The sequence below is a fragment of the Panthera leo genome, chromosome B1 (genome assembly GCF_018350215.1).
Source record: "Panthera leo isolate Ple1 chromosome B1, P.leo_Ple1_pat1.1, whole genome shotgun sequence".
Lineage (NCBI taxonomy): Eukaryota > Metazoa > Chordata > Mammalia > Carnivora > Felidae > Panthera > Panthera leo.
The window spans coordinates 82,774,191-82,787,306 of record NC_056682.1 but is presented as its reverse complement, the minus strand read 5'-3'; the positions used below and the strand labels follow the sequence as shown (position 1 = coordinate 82,787,306).

Genomic DNA, 13,116 nt, shown 5'->3' with positions numbered 1-13,116 from the left:
TCCCTGTTGACTTCAGAAGGTAGCCTGAATCTAAGTTAATCTGAGGAAAATCAGAAGGATACAATATCAAGGACATTAAAACTATTTTTCCTGTGGACAAATCAGAGTTTAAAGTTGGGGACAAGAGTGATATTCATGGAATCTGATTAACCATCACACTTTTTTCCTGGGCAGCTATTGAAATGGAAGCATCAGGTCGTTAAGTTTAGGTGGGAAGACCAGAGGCAGCCCTCCCACACGTGATCTCTGTGCCATAGGCAGGTGCCTCCATCCCTGCTCCCCCATCTGTAAGACTGTGGTAGACAGGGGCACAGGAGGCACTGGATGGGAGAGACCATGTAGGTGGGGAAGTGTGGGCACGTCATTTTTATGGTTTGAGCTATTATTATTAAGTTCCTTTTTTCCCCCTTCATGAGTCAGGAGAATGAATTATTAAGAAAAGAACTATGTAGAACAAAATTAATGCTCTAATGTTCTAAACAGAACATATAAGCTCATAATGGGGGATGTAGGATGAGGGTAAACAGGACCAACATGTCCCAAGTGCCTGATACATGTGGAGCTCTGGGCTAGGAAGTGTGCAATCTGCCAATGTGAAAGAAGAAAAATAAGAGACAAACAAGATGGAAGAGATAGGAGTCAGGGAATAGGAACTGACAGGACCAGTCTGGACGAGGAAAAGATCTGAGTGCACAGTGAGGTGAAGAGAAGTAGAAAAGTGAATTTTGGAATGGCAATGGCTTAGAAAGCAATTGGAAGTAATAATGGAGAAAAGAACTGCAGAATTTCAAGCTTCTTGAATTGAAGGGCATAATGCATTTACATTTTCATAATTATCTCCCATTGAGTTTTTTTTTTTAAAGGAAATATATCCTAAGTGTTTTACCCAAATACTATATTCAGGAAGATCTAATTTTGATGTAACATAGGTACCAATTTTGGTTTCTGATATAATCTCTTCTTTTCAAATGAAATGATTGGAAAACACCTTAAAATGAAAAATAGATTATGTATTGCTAAAGACAATTTTGAAAATACATCTAAAATAAACGCTGACTCTCATGCTTGCTTTGGCAGCACATATACTAAATATACTAAAATTGGAACAATACAGAGAACATTAGCATGGCCCTGTGTGAGGATGACATAGAAATTCATGAAGCATTCCATGTTGAGAAAAAAATAAAAACAAAAAACAAATAAATACTGACTCTCAAATGAGTCAAATCAAGTACTAAATGATAAGGTAGCAGTCATTGTCAAATGTTAATGGCTTATAGCCTTGAGCCTGAAAAAAGATTTAATTGAATAGGATATTTGATCTCAAATGTTTAATAATTACCCAATGAAAATCTAATATCATACTCATGTTTTTTAATACTCCATGACATTTTCAAATAGCTTCATTGTCATAAGCATTTAACTTCTACAGCCACCAACTTTAAAATGTATCTGACTTCCATAAGCACCACCTCATCATAATACCTATCACTATCAATTTTCACGTAGTGTCAGTTAATACCATTTTTCTTTGGAAAATGCTTCACAGTGCCTCATTGTGATGAAATGTGTTTGAGGCTTGATGTGTATAGCTAAGTTGCATGTCTACAGAATAGAACTATAATAAATATAATGTATTCTTCCCCAGTAGAGGTATAATTTCAGGGAAAAGAAAGTAACTTGAGATGGAAGAATTAACAAAATTAGGTAAGAGAAAAAGTCAAATTGCATGTCAGATCAACTTCCATTTTCTTTCCCTAGCTGTCTCCAGTGTTCCTGGAGTTGTGAGTAGCAATTTAAAACCATGTTCTTTGTTGGGTGAGATATGCCACATCCCCTTCCTGCACAAGGATATTATTCCACCCTCTTTTCTTTTGCATAATTCACTTCTATTCAGTAATTCCATGGGCCTGCCTGATTCTTCCTTCAATGATTCAGGGTGTGACCACCCATGACCCAAAGCAGGGGAGGAGAGGTGGCCCTCCTTTTGGAGTCCCCAACACACAGGTGCATGTCCATTCTCTTCTTGAGGAACAACAGGTTGTTTTGTGCAAATCAGGTTTTTCAGAAAAGGAGGGGAAAACTAAAAAGCAAACAGATGAGCTATCTACAGTCATTTCTCTCATTGTGTTCTTCTAAGCTACAGCAATGTTACTTCCCAGACCGTGTTTCTATATTCACTTATGCAGTCTTTGGAAATGTGTGGGCAGGTGATGGAGGAAGAGATCTTTGTGTTCACCGCCAGGTGGGAGGGGCTACAGGGGCGGCAGGTATAATGCAGTGTGACAGAGGTGTTTGGTATTCTTTTTGGAGATGTCCCCAAACTGTCTTGATGATATATTTGGCTCTCCATTTTGAAGAATAAAAACCCAACATGTTATTGCTATGTATGACAATACAAGTTATCTGTGCCCTTTCTCGCCTTCTTAAAATAGAGTTCTTCAATATTACTGCAGTGGAAGCAGGGGGAAAAAGTAAAGACCAGAAGCTTTTCTTCGATTGTTTTGCATGCCTCAATAGGGGCACCACATCCTGCCCTTGACACAAAACAAAACTACCCGAAGTACTCTCAAAGCAAGACTTTAGAATATTAAAAAAAGGATGAGACTGTATTAGCAGAAGTTTCCAACTAGAAGGAAAGAAAAAATACACCAATTGCATGATCACATGCAATGGCCATTTCTCTTTGGGAGTTGGGGCTCCACATGGCATAACTGAAAGGGAGAAAACATTGTGCCTTCTTCCTTCTCAAGACTCTACAGGATTCAAGGAGGATGTTGAAGCAAACTCTTCCTTCCAGAGAATGTAAATGTAATGTAATGTAATGTAATGTAATGTAATGTAATGTAATGTAATATAATGTAATATTATGCAATGCAATGCAGACCGATGCAATACATACAGCAAATTCCTCTTTGGAGATCAGAACAATCATTCTCATTTTTGGATACCATCTAGATAGAGCCAGAGAAAGCAAGAGGGTCTTTCTCAGAACCTCATTGTTCTTTCTCTCCAAAGAGGGATGGAATTAAAACCTTTCTGATCAGTAGGAAGATGGCGGCATAGGAGGACGCTGGGCTTACCGCGCATCCTGCTGATCACTTAGATTTCACCTACACCTGCCTAAAAACCCAGAAAACCGCCAGAGGATTAGCAGAACGGAGTCTCCGGAGTCAAGCGCAGACGAGAGGCCCACGGAAGAGGGTAGGAAGGACGGCGAGGCAGTGCGCGCTGCACGGACTGGCGGGAGGGAGCCGGGGTGGAGGGGCGGCCTGCCAGCCAAGCAGAGCACCTGAGTCTGGCTTGCAAAAGCTGAGGGGCCAGACAGAGTGTGTTCTGACAGCAAGCGGGACTTAGCATCTGGGAGGTTATAAGTTAACAGCTCTGCTCGAAGAGTGGGAAGGCTGGAGGACAACAGGAGGGAGAGTTGCTGAGCCCCGGGACGGGACGACAGAGCTCGGTTTGGCGGGGAACAAAGGCACTCGCCAGCGCCATCTCCCTCACCCATCCCCCAGCCAAAATCCCAAAGGGAACTGGTTCCTGCCAGGGAACTTGCTTGCTCTGCCCAAACAACCAACGCTGTGCTTCTGCAGAGCCAAACGGGTCTGACTCCCTTCTGGCAGCGGGTCTGACTCCCTTCCACTGCCACAGGGCCCTTCCTGAAGTGGATCACCTAAGGAGAAGCAAGCTAAGCCTGCCCCTCCTGCCCCCGTGCACCTTGCCTACCCACCCCAGCTAATATGCCAGATCCCCAGCACCACAAGCCTGGCAGTGTGCAGTAGCCCAGACGGGCCACACCACCCCACAGTGAATCCCGCCCCTAGGAGAGGGGAAGAGAAGGCACACACCAGTCTGACTGTAGCCCCAGCGGTGGGCTGGGGGCAGACATCAGGTCTGACTGCGGCCCTGCCCACCAACTCCAGTTATACACCACAGCACAGGGGAAGTGCCCTGCAGGTCTGCACCACTCCAGGGACTATCCAAAATGACCAAACGGAAGAATTCCCCTCAGAAGAATCTCCAGGAAATAACAACAGCCAATGAACTGATCAAAAAGGATTTAAATGATATAACAGAAAGTGAATTTAGAATAATAGTCATAAAATTAATCACTGGGCTTGAAAACAGTATAGAGGACAGCAGAGAATCTCTTGCTACAGAGATCAAGGGACTAAGGAACAGTCAGGAGGAGCTGAAAACCGCTTTAAACGAGATGCAAAATAAAACGGAAATGTCCACGGCTCGGATTGAAGAGGCAGAGGAGAGAATAGGTGAACTAGAAGATAAAATTATGGAAAAAGAGGAAGCTGAGAAAAAGAGAGATAAAAAAATCCAGGAGTATGAGGGGAAAATTAGAGAACTAAGTGATACACTAAAAAGAAATAATATACGCATAATTGGTATCCCAGAGGAGGAAGAGAGAGGGAAAGGTGCTGAAGGTGTACTTGAAGAAATAATAGCTGAGAACTTCCCTGAACTGGGGAAGGAAAAAGGCATTGAAATCCAAGAGGCACAGAGATCTCCCTTCAGACGTAACTTGAATCGATCTTCTGCACGACATATCATAGTGAAACTGACAAAATACAAGGATAAAGAGAAAATTCTGAAAGCAGCAAGGGATAAACGTGCCCTAACTTATAAAGGGAGACCTATAAGACTCGTGACTGATCTCTCTTTTGAAACTTGGCAGGCCAGAAAGGAATGGCAGGAGATCTTCAGTGTGCTAAACAGAAAAAATATGCAGCCGAGAATCCTTTATCCAGCAAGTCTGTCATTTAGAATAGAAGGAGAGATAAAGGTCTTCCCAAACAAAAACTGAAAGAATTCGTCACCACTAAACCAGCCCTACAAGAGATCCTAAGGGGGATCCTGTGAGACAAAGTACCAGAGACATCGCTACAAGCATGAAACATACAGACATCACGATGACTCTAAACCCGTATCTTTCTATAATAACACTGAATGTAAATGGACTAAATGCGCCAACAAAAAGACATAGGGTATCAGAATGGATAAAAAAACAAGACCCATCTATTTGCTGTCTACAAGAGACTCATTTTAGACCTGAGGACACCTTTAGATTGAGAGTGAGGGGATGGAGAACTATTTATCATGCTACTGGAAGCCAAAAGAAAGCTGGAGTGGCCATACTTCTATCAGACAAACTAGACTTTAAATTAAAGGCTGTAACAAGAGATGAAGAAGGGCATTATATAATAATTACAGGGTCTATCCATCAGGAAGAGCTAACAGTTATAAATGTCTATGCGCCGAATACCAGAGCCCCCAAATATGTAAAACAATTACTCATAAACGTAAGCAACCTTATTGATAAGAATGTGGTAATTGCAGGGGACTTTAACACTCCACTTACATAAATGGATAGATCATCTAGACACACGGTCAATAAAGAAACAAGGGCCCTGAATGATACATTGGATCAGATGGACTTGACAGATATATTTAGAACTCTGCATCCCAAAGCAAGACAATATACTTTCTTCTCGAGTGCACATGGAACATTCTCCAAGATAGATCATATACTGGGTCACAAAACAGCCCTTCATAAGTATACAAGAATTGAAATCATACCATGCATACTTTCAGACCACAATGCCATGAAGCTTGAAATCAACCACAGGAAAAAGTCTGGAAAACCTCCAAAAGCATGGAGGTTAAAGAACACCCTACTAAAGAATGAGTGGGTCAACCAGGCAATTAGAGAAGAAATTAAAAAATATATGGAAACAAACAAATGAAAATACAACCATCCAAACGCTTTGGGATGCAGAGAAGGCAGTCCTGAGAGGAAAATACATTGCAATCCAGGCCTATCTCAAGAAACAAGAAAAATCCCAAATACAAAATCTAACAGCCCACCTAAAGGAAACAGAAGCAGAACAGCAAAGGCAGCCTAAACCCAGCAGAAGAAGAGAAATAATAAAGATCAGAGCAGAAATAAACAATATAGAATCTAAAAAAACTGTGGAGCAGATTAACGAAACCAAGAGTTGGTTTTTTGAAAAATAAACAAAATTGACAAACCTCTAGCCAGGCTTCTCAAAAAGAAAAGGGAGATGACCCAAATAGATAAAATCATGAATGAAAATGGAATTATTACAACCAATCCCTCAGAGATACAAACAATTATCAGGGAATACTATGAAAAATTATATGCCAACAAATTGGACAACCTGGAAGAAATGGACAAATTCCTAAACACCCACACTCTTCCAAAACTCAATCAATCAGGAGGAAATAGAAAGCTTGAATAGACCCATAACCAGCGAAGAAATTGAATCGGTTATCAAAAATCTCCCAACAAATAAGAGTCCAGGATCAGATGGCTTCCCAGGGGAGTTCTACCAGACGTTTAAAGCAGAGATAATACCTATCCTTCTCAAGCTATTCCAAAAAATAGAAAGGGAAGGAAAACTTCCAGACTCATTCTATGAAGCCAGTATTACTTTGATTCCTAAACCAGACAGAGACCCAGTAAAACAAGAGAACTACAGGCCAATATCCCTGATGAATATGGATGCAAAAATTCTCAATAAGATACTAGCAAATCGAATTCAACAGCATATAAAAAGAATTATTCACCATGATCAAGTGGGATTCATTCCTGGGATGCAGGGCTGGTTCAACATTCACAAATCAATCAACGTGATACATCACATTAATAAAAGAAAAGATAAGAACCATATGATCCTGTCAATCGATGCAGAAAAGGCTTTTGACAAAATTCAGCACCTTTCTTAATAAAAACACTGGAGAAAGTCGGGATAGAAGGAACATACTTAAACATCATAAAAGCCATTTATGAAAAGCCCACAGCTAACATCATCCTCAATGGGGAAATACTGAGACCTTTTTCCCTGAGATCAGGAACATGACAGGGATGCCCACTCTCACCGCTGTTGTTTAACATAGTGTTGGAAGTTCTAGCATCGGCAATCAGACAACAAAAGGAAATCAAAGGCATCAAAATTGGCAAAGATGAAGTCAAGCTTTCACTTTTTGCAGATGACATGATATTATACATGGAAAATCCGATAGACTCCACCAAAAGTCTGCTAGAACTGATCCATGAATTCAGCAAAGTTGCAGGATACAAAATCAATGTACAGAAATCAGTTGCATTCTTATACGCTAACAAGGAAGCAACAGAAAGACAAATAAAGAAACTGATCCCATTCACAATTGCACCAAGAAGCATAAAATACCTAGGAATAAATCTAACCAAAGATGTAAAAGATCTGTATGCTGAAAACTATAGAAAGCTTATGAAGGTAATTGAAGAAGATATAAAGAAATGGAAAGACATTCCCTGCTCATGGATTGGAAGAATAAATATTGTCAAAATGTCAATACTACCCAAAGCTATCTACACATTCAATGCCATCCCAAACAAAATTGCACCAGCATTCTTCTCGAAGCTAGAACAAGCAATCCTAAAATTCATATGGAACCACAAAAGGCCCCGAATAACCAAAGTAATTTTGAAGAAGAAGAAGACCAAAGCAGGAGGTATCACAATCCCAGACTTTAGCCTCTACTACAAAGCTGTCATCATCAAGACAGCATGGTATTGGCACAAAAACAGACACATAGACCAATGGAATAGACTAGAAACCCCAGAACTAGACCCACAAACGTATGGCCAGCTAATCTTTGACAAAGCAGGAAAGAACATCCAATGGAAAAAAGACAGTCTCTTTAACAAATGGTGCTGGGAGAACTGGACAGCAACATGAAGAAGGTTGAAACTAGACCACTTTCTCACACCATTCACAAAAATAAACTCAAAATGGATAAAGGACCTGAATGTGAGACAGGAAACCATCAAAACCCCAGAGGAGAAAGCAGGAAAAGACCTCTCTGACCTCAGCCGTAGCAATCCCTTACTCGACACATCCCTAAAGGCAAGGGAATTAAAAGCAAAAATGAATTACTGGGACTTTATGAAGATAAAAAGCTTCTGCACAGCAAAGGAAACAACCAACAAAACTAAAAGGCAACCAACGGAATGGGAAAAGATATTTGCAAATGACATATTGGACAAAGGGCTAGTATCCAAAATCTATAAAGAGCTCACCAAACTCCACACCCGAAAAACAAATAACCCAGTGAAGAAATGGGCAGAAAACATGAATAGACACTTCTCTAAAGAAGACATCCGGATGGCCAACAGGCACATGAAAAGATGTTCAACATTGCTCCTTATCAGGGAAATACAAATCAAAACCACACTTAGATATCACCTCACGCCAGTCAGAGTGGCCAAAATGAACAAATCAGGAGACTATAGATGCTGGAGAGGATGTGGAGAAATGGGAACCCTCTTGCACTGTTGGTGGGAATGCAAACTGGTGCAGCCACTCTGGAAAACAGTGTGGTGGTTCCTCAGAAAATTAAAAATAGACCTACCCTATGACCCAGCAATAGCACTGCTAGGAATTGACCCAAGGGATACAGGAGTACTGATGCATAGGGGCACTTGTACCCCAATGTTTATAGCAGCACTCTCAACAATAGCCAAATTATGGAAAGAGCCTAAATGTCCATCAACTGATGAATGGATAAAGAAATTGTGGTTTATATACACAATGGAGTACTACAGGGCAATGAGAAAGAACGAAATATGGCCCTTTGTAGCAACGTGGATGGAACTGGAGAGTGTTATGCTAAGTGAAATAAGCCATACAGAGAAAGACAGATACCATATGTTTTCACTCTTATGTGGATCCTGAGAAACTTAACAGAAACCCATGGGGGAGGGGAAGAAAAAAAAAAAAAAGAGGTTAGAGTGGGAGAGAGCCAAAGCATAAGAGACTCTTAAAAACTGAGAATAAACTGAGGGTTGATGGGGGGTGGGAGGGAGGGGAGGGTGGGTGATGGGTATTGAGGAGGGCACCTTTTGGGATGAGCACTGGGTGTTGTATGGAAACCAATTTGGCAATAAATTTCATATATTGAAAAAAAAAATAAAACCTTTCTGAGTTCCTTCCAGGTTTATCATTCCCTAATTCTTTCTGTCCCCCTTGGTAGGTGGCACGGTCACAGCAATAAAGAAAACATATTAACTTATTATGTCCCAGTTTGGAAAAATAGTATTACTCAGCATAAGTTGGTGCAACTTGATAAATCAAATGCAAACTTTAAGCTCTCAGGAGGTTTATCCACATGTGAGGAGGATGAGTTCTTGGGAAGGCACACCAACTATCTGGGTACAGAGGTGCACTGGCACATCCAGAGGTGTGATCTTAACCCCACTGGTATATTACAACTGAGTCCTTTCATATCTGAGATCTCATGTGAAAATCCAATGCTTACCACCACCTTGAATACAGGGACGGGCATACATGACATTTGACAAGTGAAGTGCCTATATATAGTTCAGTAATTGTGCCTCACTCAAGGTCACATAGCTAGTCAATAAATCTAAAAGTATGCAAAGCCCTCCATGGTCTGGATTCTTTCCACCATGGCTCCCCACCTCCCGTCATCTCCTACCTCTCTTGCTGCCTTTGGAGCCTATGAGTTGGCTTATTCTAAGTTATGTGCAGTTTGTGAAGCTAACGGTGAAGCTAAAAATTCTTAGTCATCCTTCAAGGCCCAGTTTGAACATTGTTCCTTGGAAAAACTTCCCTGGGTGATGGCTCATCTCTGTCACTCATGAACATATCTCCTTGCTAGTACTTGAGTGAATTGTCTCTACGTCTGGTTCTCTTTCCATATCAGTAGCTTATTTTCATTATGGAGTTCCTAGCCCTTGGCAAAGATCCTAGAAATTACAGGGCTCAATAAATACTTGTTGAATGACTGACTGCCTCCTGGAGAAAAACTGACCTAAACATAGATTTAAAGAATAGAATGAGCACTGCCAATAATTTGACCTAGGTGCAGTTTGTAAATATATTACCTTGCTTCATAAAAATGTAGATAATGGTTTTTAAAAAATGTAGTGATATCATAGCATGGACCTGTGGTTTTATTCTAGTTAGAAAGAGAGTCAGAACCTGCAATCCAGGTTGTTATCCTCTTAGCTTAGAACTACTTCTGCAAAATACTGTGTGCACAGCCTGTGAACTGATCTTTAAACTTGAGGGTCTAGTTCTAGAGACATCTTTAAAAAAAATAATAAAAATACTCTTTCACAGAGGCACTTGGGTGGCTTATCGGTTGAGCATCCGATTTTGGCTCAGGTCATGATCTTGTGGTCTGTGAGTTTGAGCCCTTCAACGGGCTCTGTGCTGACAGCTTAGAGCCTGGATCCTGCTTTAGATTCTGTGTTTCTCTCTCTTTCTGCCCCACCCTGCTCGTGTTCTGTTTCACTTACTCTCAAAAATAAATAATAAAACATTAAAAAATTAAAAAAATATTCTTTTACATTTCCATAGTATATATTATTTAACTCCCCCCCCCCCCCCCCGCCATAGTCCAGTGTTCTGCTCATGTTCTAGAAACTGATCACATAACACTGGACATATAGGTTTGTGCTTGATTGGCATTAGAAATGAGATAGTATAAGGCATGGCTGAATACTTTGTTCTTTATCTCAGTAATTGATGCAGCCAGACACCATGCAAAAGTAACGTCTTCTCTTTGAAATGTCTGTAATAACTGATAATGGATAAAGAAGATGTGATATATACCTATACATATACATATATACATATACATATACATATACATATACATATACATACACACACACACACAATGGAATACTACTGGGCAATGGGAAAGAATGAAATCTTGCCATTTGTAATAACATGGATGGAACTGGAGGGTATTATGCTGAGTGAAGTCAGAGAAAGACAGATACCATGTTTTCACTCATATGTGGAATCTGAGAAACTTAACAGAAGACCATGGGGGAAGGGAAGGAGAAAAAAATAGTTTCAAACAGAGAGGGAAGTAAACCATAAGAGACTCTTAAATACAGAGAACAAACTGAGGGCTGATGGGGGGGAAGGTGGGGAGGAGGGGAAAATGGGTGATGGACATTGAGAAGAACAATTGTTGGGATGAGCACTGGGTGTTGCATGTAAGTGATGTATCATGGGAATCTACTCCTGAAGCCAAGAGCACACTGTATACACTGTATGTTAGCTAACTTGATGATAAATTATATTTAAATAAATAAATATTTTATGAATTAATGAAAACATAAACATAAATAAATAAATAAATAAACATAAAAAATAAATAAAATAGCTGTGATGGTATGCTAAGCTTTTTTTTAATAGCACTTTTTTTTAAAAGTGGACAGAAATAAATGAACTAATGCTAGGAGCTTGCAAGGACTTCCAAGTACTAGTTAAATTGGGCCACTTTGCTCTTTGACATGTTGCTTACATTGCTTTCAAGTGTAATACTAACATTGTGGTGGTTATACTGAATTCTCAAGAAATGGATGGCTTTTATATACGTGTTTTCATTTTCTTAAGAATGATTCCACAGTTTTATTTGTTTTGTAGCTTAGCATTTCTCTCCTTCCCCACAACCCAACAGAAAAAAAAAAGAAATGAGATAGTATAATAAAAATTGTTATGTATATGTAATGAAAGTAATATTTCCTGAAAAGCCATAATACACTCTATACCTTAGGAAGATGTGATTCCAACCAAACCAAGTCCCTACAGTTTTTTATAGGTGTTCAACACAGGACACATCCCCCAGGGTGGCTACTCTAGTGTCAGCTAAAAGCAGCTCTGAAATAGTGGGTTTGAAAACCAGAATCACTTATTCTCCCACAAAGAAAGAGACAAATGTCACATCCCCATCTCAGCTTATGCCTGCAGTCAGCCCAAAGGAGATAGAAGAGTGTTTCAAGAGCAATTTGATTTGGAAGTGTTGGGAAAGGAGGAGTCAGTGAAAAAAGGGTCAAAAGGAAGCTCTGCAGAGACATAAAAATAACGTTCTATTCATCACAGCCCAGAATGTAGAGCCAAGTATATTCATATATCCTTGTAAGTGGGTTTGGCCAAACCTTGGAACCATCTAACTAAGCTCTAAATGAATGGGGAATGACATCTGGTAGAGTTCTTCTTAAGGTCTGACAAGACAATAATTAGGGAGGAAAGGTTGGAAGGTAAAGTAAACCGCAGCCTAGCTCTGTGTCATCTCCATTGTTAGTCCAGGCCTTACAAAAATGGGCAAGCCAGAGAGCCAACAGATGTCATTAGCCTAATTCTTGGCAAGTACTTATCAGGCAAAGAATATACGCTGAGCTTTTTTTTTCCCAGGGGAAGCATTCAATTTGTCAGCAATTCCTCTCTGCCAGACCACAAATCAACAATTGCTAGATAAATGAAAAGCTTCCACTCAACTTACAAACTCTTGGGTAAAGTATTTATTTTCTAGAAATAAAAGTGCCTTTTTTTTATAGCACAAGCTATAAATGGTCCCAGTAGGTGCCACTAAAGCAATCAAATGCCAAATACATAAATCTTATAGACCCTTATGGAAAATGGCAGTGGCTCTGTTACACATCATGTTGAATGAGGCTATAGATTCACAGAATAAAAAATAGCAGAATAGGTCATAGCTAATAGGTCAGTGACAAACTAAACCCATTGCTGTAGTAATGGTAAGGGAAATTCAGTGTAACAATCACTTGAGATATACTTTATGAAGACAAAATTTGTTTTGAAGACTTTGGATTATATGCTTTCTGAATTATGCTGTTGCATAATTTGACATTGGCTCCTATTATATATAATGGTCAGGAGATACTCAACTGTGAAAAGAAATGTTGTGGGTGAGGTTTAACACACACAGATGTGTGTGTGTGTGCGTGTGTGTGTGTGTGTGTGTGTGTGTGTGTTTGCTTTGTCAAAGCCTTTCTCTGTTTCCTTCATCCTGCCTTTCCTGTATATCTGCCTCTCCTGGATTTCCATTTCATCTTTGTGTTTACATGAACTCTTTCCAGCTTCTAGAAGACTAGTTAGTATTTGTATACACTATATTTAAAAAATTTAAAACGTAAGGAATGGTGATTCCATAAGCAGATCCATGGATCTTATGGATTCCATAAGATTCCAAAAGATCCGATTTTGATCTATCTAATTTGCCCAAAGAGCTTTTATGAAGCTGTGAGATCTAAAA

The 13,116-nt window shown here is 39.9% G+C and overlaps 1 protein-coding gene and 2 non-coding genes across 3 annotated transcripts in view; 2 read left to right on the top strand and 1 right to left on the bottom strand.

Annotated features, from left to right (window-relative positions):
• Nucleotides 1-13,116, bottom strand: part of FREM3 (FRAS1 related extracellular matrix 3) — a 91,306-nt gene that overhangs the window by 40,649 nt on the left and 37,541 nt on the right. The window lies entirely within an intron of this gene.
• LOC122218794 lies at nucleotides 1,071-1,176 on the top strand. The gene has a single exon (XR_006202122.1). It is a non-coding gene; the product is annotated as a U6 spliceosomal RNA (small nuclear RNA).
• LOC122218847 lies at nucleotides 10,535-10,654 on the top strand. The gene has a single exon (XR_006202156.1). It is a non-coding gene; the product is annotated as a small nucleolar RNA SNORA15 (small nucleolar RNA).